This window comes from Dasypus novemcinctus, chromosome 15, assembly GCF_030445035.2.
Source record: "Dasypus novemcinctus isolate mDasNov1 chromosome 15, mDasNov1.1.hap2, whole genome shotgun sequence".
Lineage (NCBI taxonomy): Eukaryota > Metazoa > Chordata > Mammalia > Cingulata > Dasypodidae > Dasypus > Dasypus novemcinctus.
In genome coordinates, this window is record NC_080687.1 from 8377877 (window position 1) to 8385155 (window position 7279).

The window sequence follows — 7279 nt, forward strand, 5'->3', positions numbered from 1 at the left end:
TAAGCATTTCAAAAGGTCAGCCGCTCGGTTCCTACCTGAAAGACTGCATTTAAGTTTTGTAGCTCTTCGAGGGTCACTTGATGTTCGATCTCACCAAAACAAAGAGAAAATAAATTTAAAAGGTATAATGCTCACAGCAATACCCATAAAATGCACAAAACGCAATTCCTGGAAACTCGTATTTCTCTCGTTAAGAGGCCGATGAGAAAGCTGAGCGCCCAGGAATACTCCGGAGTCCAGCCCTCTTGGGTCCCAGGCTCTGCTCCACGCAATTGACTCCCCAGCCCCAAATTCCATCCTGACTATGGGCTGGGCTGGCTTGATGGGGCTGGAAGGAGGAAGAGGTGGAAGGGCAGTGGGTGGACAAGAGAGGTTGAGGCGCTGACTTGGGAGAGAAAAGAGGAAGTGGATGATGACTTCTCTGCCTGCACCAGAGATGTGAATTCCAGGGGACGGGATGCTTCATTTTTGTTTTTTTTTTTAAGATTTAAAAACTACTATTCCCTTAAAACTGAAAAATTATGAAAAAGACATGCTATAGCCTCAATTGTTCACACTGTATCTTTCTGGCCTTTATAAGTCTAAATATACAATATAAAAACCTTCTGAGTCCATAAACTACATAAGATGCTCATATTCCTATATTAACAAAGCGATTCTAGATTTGTCCAAAGCAAGCAGAATGTATTATATATATTTCATCCCTACCGCCAACATTTTTCTCTCTCCCCTGCCCGAGTATCCTTTCCTCTTAGCTTCAAGAGTTTCTGAAATGCTAGGTTGTGATCATGACTTCTCCACTACCTTATTTTTTTTAATTTTTCATTGTCTTTTTTTTTAATTACCGCCCCCCCCTTGTGGCTTGCTTGCACTCTGCTCTCTGTGTCCATTCGTTGCGCATTCTTTCTGTGTCTGTTTGTCTCCCTGTGTTGCATCCTCTTGCTGCAGCAGCTCTCCACAGCGCACGGGCTGTCAGCTCTCCGTGGCACACAGGTCAGCTTGCCTTTGCAAGGAGGCCCTGGGACATGAAACCAGGGCCTCCCATAAGGTAGATGGGAGCGCAATTGATTGAGCCACAGCCGCTTCCCCTCCACTACCTTTTGATGTGAAATTGTCCTTCCACCTTCCCCTACCTCCATTCCAGAACAAACAGCAGCAGGGCGCCTTACCTCCCAGGAGGGGGCTCCCCAGGCCAGACGAGACTAACCCTTCTTCTCTCATTTAACTCCCTAGCTATGCACCCGAGACAGTGGAGCCACAGCTAGTGGCAGTCTTTGAGGGAACACGTGGAGAGCCAGTGGGATTTCAGCACTTACCAGGGCTGTGCAGGAATTTCCCCCAAGCATCAAGGGCCACCCCCAAACCTTGCTTTATCTCTTCCAAACTCCTTCTCCCCAGAGCCACCATGAACAGATACCCCTCCCCGCCCCCTCGTCCCCCTCCCCACTGCCAGCCTTCAGGACAGCCGGGGGGCGCTCTTGGCCTGCAGACCTGCCCCTCATCCCCGCCTTCTCCTGCCTGTGCCCCCCCCCCCCGCAAAAATACAGAAACGATGGAAGGCAACTACGGAAGATTTGTCAGGCTCACAGTACGAAACTGTTAACTAAATTTCCATTGCACTCAAGAAAACAGTTCTTAAATCTCACAGACCTCATCAAATTTTCCTATGTCACGGAGGGAAAAAAAAACCCAGGAATCATTAGCCAACTCCTTTTCAAAAGGCAGCCATATAAACACGTTTTAGAGAAACACAGCTACAAAACAGGGCCATTACTGTGCTTTTCCTTGAAAATATAAATCAGGCCTTCCCATAATTGCATGTTTTACAGGCAAATTTGGAACACAAAGCAGAGAAAACATATGTCCCTTCTGGGTACCCCTGAGCCTGGCAGTGCTTGAAACTTCCTAACTGCCATCAAAAGCAAGTCACATTGCATCTCTAAAGAGCTTGAATGCCTTGTTTCCCCACAAAAATAAAAAGGGGGGGAAAAGCCTGACTATTTTATATCTAAACGATCATAGCTGTAGAGACAGCCATTAATAATTCAGCCCACCATGGCGGGTCAGGTTTTTAAAGGTAACGTCGTCTGCCCAGCAATGCATTTTACTTTATTCAGACACAGTTTCAAGGAAAGCCGGCTGGAGACTGCTCTAATACCCTCCATTAGAGGGGATTCATGGAGCTCGGGGTCTGTTTGTCCTTACACTGCAGCCCCCCCCCCCACGCCAGCAGTTTTTATATTAGAGTGGTTTTCCCCGAAGAGTTCTTTTGCCTGCTGGTTGCTCATTTGCATTGCAGATGAGCTCCCCTATTGTTACAACGTCTCTTTGCTTTTTTCCTGAAGAGCGTCCTCTTTCTGGATGCTTTAGGGGTAATTTCAAATCTATGACAAGGGAATTGGCTAATTAATCGAGTTAAGTATCCTTTTGAAAATCTGTTTTTTGAGCAGGCTGTCTCCACAGCTTCAGAAAATAGATACGACTTGTGGTCTTGAGATTCTAAAAGAGAAAGTAACTCGGGAGAATTTGGGGGTTCTCCAGGGTGGAATTTAGAGGACCCCTTTGCAGATTGTGCTGAAGAGGAAAAGGGGGCGGCTCCCGGGAGGTAGGACTCCAAGGAGCCTAGATTGTGGAAGGACTTGTGCAAAAAACAACAACAACAAACTCTACAGAGAGAGGACAGCATAACCCAGGGAAGGACACCATCAAGCTGATTTGGCTCAACAGGTAGGGCATCCTCCTACCACATGGGAGGTCCAGGGTCAAACCCAGGGCCTCCTGCCCCATGTGATGAGCTGGCCCATGCGCAGTGCTGATGTGCTCAAATAGTGCCGTGCCACACAGGGTGTCCCCTGCGTAGGGGAGCCCCACGCACAAGGAGTGTGGCCTGTAAAGAGAGCCGCCCCGCGCAAAAAAAATGCAGCTTTCCCAGGAGTGGCGCCGCACACACGGAGAGCTGATGCAGCAAGAGGACCAACAAAAAGAAACACAGATTCCTGGTGCCACTGACAAGAATACAAGTGGACACAGAAGAGCACACAGCGAATGGACACAGAGAGCAGACAATGGAAGGGGGGAGAAATAAATAAAATAAATCTTAAAAAAAAAAAGAGAGACACAGATTTCTGGTGCCACTGACAAGAATATAAGCGGACACAAAAGAACATGCAGCTAATGGACACAGAGAGCAGACAAATGGGGGGGGGAGGGTAGAGAAATAAATAAATAGATAGATAGAAAAATAAGTAAATCTTTAAAATAAAAAAAAAAGAAAACCTACCTTTAAAAAACAAAGACCTCAGAGAGTCTGCTGGGCACTTTCAAACCTGTAGCCAGCTGATGCTTTAAAAAAGATGGTCTTTGGAGTCATCTTAGGGGCAGTCAGATCTGAAAAGTGGCCTCGATGCGAAAATAACTGACTGCAGGCTTAGGTGATCCCCAACTCATAGCTACCCTTTACCAAGCTTCTGATGCACAGGCATTTACATGCATTATTTCAATGAATCCTCACAAAGTCCTGAAAGGGAGATACCATACTTGTCTCCATATTGCAGATGGGGAAACTGAGGCACACAGCGGTTCATTAACTTGCCCTGGTTCCCTCTGCTGATAAATGATGGCAACCAGGACCCAACACAGCCCATCTGTACTGCTCCCGCCAGCCCCAGAACACAGCCGGGGAGCTGGGCAGAGGCACGGGGCCTGCAAGTCCCGAGTTTGGAGCGAACTGCTTCAACCCAAGGTGCTAGTCTCCTAGAGAGTGGACCCCCAGTGCCTCTTTACTTGAAGGTAATCTTAGTTTGCTGCTCTTTTAAAATGGTTAAAATTAATGGTGGCATTTGAAGAGTCAAATCCTCTCTCTTCACCTAGTGAGCATTAGGGGCTTCTCACCATCAGGGTATTTTACAGTGTATGGAAAATTTTTAAGAGGATCCAAATTTGTTATAAGGGGCAGCACAAGCATTTCCCCACATGATTCTCTAAATTAATCTGAAATGAATACCTGCTTGCTTTTCCAGCGGCTGGTGTAAATCCGCTGGCCTTTGGGTGCCTTTTTGAGAAAAGGAAGGTGCTTCCTCCAGCCTTCTCCAATGGAGATGGCCAAGCTCCTCTTGTGTGCATTATCTGGTCCCTGCAGTAGGAGGCGCTGTGCTGAGAAGGGTTCTGAGCAACTTTCCCGCCTGGCAGGAGGGGTCGGGTCTGCCTGAGTGCCAGAGGGAGGAGGGCACTTACGCTGCACATTTGCGTCATGAACAAGGCAATGGGGAAAGAGAAAGAGAGGCTCCGACCTGGAAGGTACCTTAGAACCCATGCAGGGGAATCTGAGGCCCAGGGAAGACCAGCAACTAACCTAAGGACTCATAACTGATTCATGGCAAGACTCGAAGCCTCTTTCTTTCTGTGTTGCAAATAGGACGGACTCTTCCTGTCCCTGGCACATTGGTTGAAATGTCTCCCTTGAATCAAGCAGAGCCTGGAAACACGGGCCCCTTCCAGTTTTTACCAGTGCCCCCTATAGGGGCCCTCACACCCTCTGTCCCAACCTCCCCCCACCCAGTCCTGCCTTGTGGGGGGGCCCCTCCCGCCCTGTATGCCCCTTCCAGCTGTCTACCTGCTGCCTGTAACTTTTCTACCTGGTCGGCTGCGGGGAGGGCTGCAGCCACAGCCCCTGGAGCCCGAGGCGGTGAGAGTCAAGATGAGAGAAGGAAAGGCCACCTCATGGCCTGGGGCCAGGATCCACCCGAGCAAGCCCCGCCTCACCACTCTCTGCAGTGGGACACCCAAAGAGGCCCTGCTCCCTCCCCTGCCACTTGCCCCATCCTTCCGCTGCCACTCGGGGCTCGCCTGCGTGGCTGGCTTTGGCCGATGGAAAATGGGAAAACGCAATGCAAACAGGAGCTTAAGAAGAATTCACACGATTGGGCGAGCCTTCTCGCGCAGGCCACTGCCATGAGAACGTGCCCAGCTGGTCTGGTAGAAGAGGACGAACACTGGGGGCAAGCCAAACAGCCGCTGAGCTGCTAGCCCGGCTCATGCCAGGTGAGCGGCCAGCCTGCCAAGGCCGGACATGCGGCAAGCCAGCCAGCCACAACGACAGAGCGCTCCGCTGCCCGGCAGGCACGGGGCAAACAGTGCGGCTCGTTCTGGGCCCCCGAGGACCTGGGGGTCTTTGCTATGCAGCACTGCTGTGGCAGTAGATGACCGACACCACTCTCTATTAACTTACTTACTGGCTGGTTCTGCCACAGACACACAGGCCTGGAAACCTCAGTCCTTCCAATGTTTCGTAAATGGCTGTTATGGATCCACTCGTGCCCCCCACGAGGACACGTCCCGGTCCTGCCGCCCGCCTCTGTGGGTGTGAGCCACTAGGAAACAGGATCTTCAAAGACCCTATTGAGAGGAGGCCAAGCTGTATGAGGGCAGGAGACCCTGGAAGCAGAGGAAATGTGGGCATGTGACAGACACACGGACCGAGCCACGGGTGGCCGGCAAGCCACCGCCAGAGAGCTTCAGGCTTCAGAGAAGGCACAGCCCTGCCGACACCTGGATCGTGGGCTCCCAGACCCCAAAACCGGGCGATGGAAAATTCCTGCTGCTTAAACCAATCAGCCTCCGACATGTGTTGTAGCAGCCCTGGCCAACCAAGACAATGACTGTCACAGCTGAAGTTCTTTTATGAATCTCCAAAAGAAAAAGAGGATGTCCTTGAACTAATCCATTCCCGTAGGTGTGGGGCCCTTTTGGTTGGGTCTCCGTCCTCTTACTGGAGAGTATTAATATAAAGAAGACATAGAGAAAGGCAGCCACCATTTTTGATCCTATCATGTGAGAGAGGACTCGAGGGTCACTAGCAGCCGAGGCTTCAGGGCAAAGTTTCCAGAGGCTGGCCCACGGAGCAGCTCAAGGCTGAGGAGACAGCCCTATGCCTGGCCACCCACGGCTGAACCCGGAGAGAAAGCGGAGCAGCTGAGACCAGGAGAGGAGGCCGGGAAAGAGACGAGCCCCATGCCTGGTTGCCCAAGCTGAGCTCCAGGCCGCGGTCACTTCTGGAAGGGAAGGTGGGGGGACCTCAGCAGAGACTGGCTGCCATCGTCACCACATGGCAGGAGCCCTGGATCACTAGGAGCTGGCTCTGGTGAGAAAGCACGTCTGATGGTGCTTTGATTTGGACATTTCATGGCCTCAGAACTGGAAGCCTGTACCCTACATAAAATCCCCAGCATAAAAACCAACCCTTTTCTGGTCCTTTGGTTTGTGTGTGTGTGTGTTTTAAAGATTTATTGTTTATTTCTCTCCCCCCACCCTGTTGTCTGCTCTCTGTGTCCTTTCACTGTGTGTCTTCTGTGTCCACTTGGATTCTTATCAGCAGCACCCAGAATCTGTGTCTCTTTTTGTTGCGTCATCTTGCTGCATCAGCTCTCCGTGTGTGCAGCACCACTCCTGGGCAGGCTACACTTTTCTCGTGCCAGGCGGCTCAATATGGGGCGCACCCTCTGCACGTGGGGTTCCCCTACACAGGCAACACCCTGTGTGGCACGGCACTCCTTGCGTGCTGCAGCGCTGCGCGTGGGCCAGCTCACCACATGGGTCAGGAGACCCTGGGTTTGAACCCTGGACCTCCCATATGGTAGGTGGACGCTCTATCAGTTGAGCCACGTCTGCTTCCCTCATCCGTCTTTTACACCACACTAAGAAAGAGATTTCTAGATCTTTCTCCAAGGGCCATGCTGGCGAAACAGAGGAGTGTGGCGTGAAGACGCTGCCCTGGCGCGGGGAGGGAACAAGGCTGGCCTCCAGGGGAAAGGGCTCACGGACTGGCCTGTTCTTCCCCTCTGCCACCAGAGACGTCAGCGGCACAGCCGGGACCGGGTCTGATCCTAGATCCAAGCCAGAGCTCGACTCGGGGCCACCCTGGTTCTGATGGACGCTAATGAAATAAAAAATAGCTGCTGTGTCTATTTCCCTACAGCTAATTTAAATATGTGCCACCGAGACTATCCCTTTTGCTTGGAGGTGGCGTCATCCCACCTCCTCCCTGACTCGGTTTGCGCCATCCCACGCACACTCCATGGCACGTCAGGGGCTCCTATCACTACCCAGAGACGGCGATGAGGCGCTTCGGGCCTCCAGGGACCCCACTGGACGCAATCCAGCCACAAGTGACAGAGTCAAAGCAATAGACTGGCAAAGGGTCAGACCCGGGCTGGCTGCTGCCCGTTCAGAGCTCGCCCTCAACCACGGGTGCCCCAGGCAGCTCTGCCATCTGCTGGCAGGT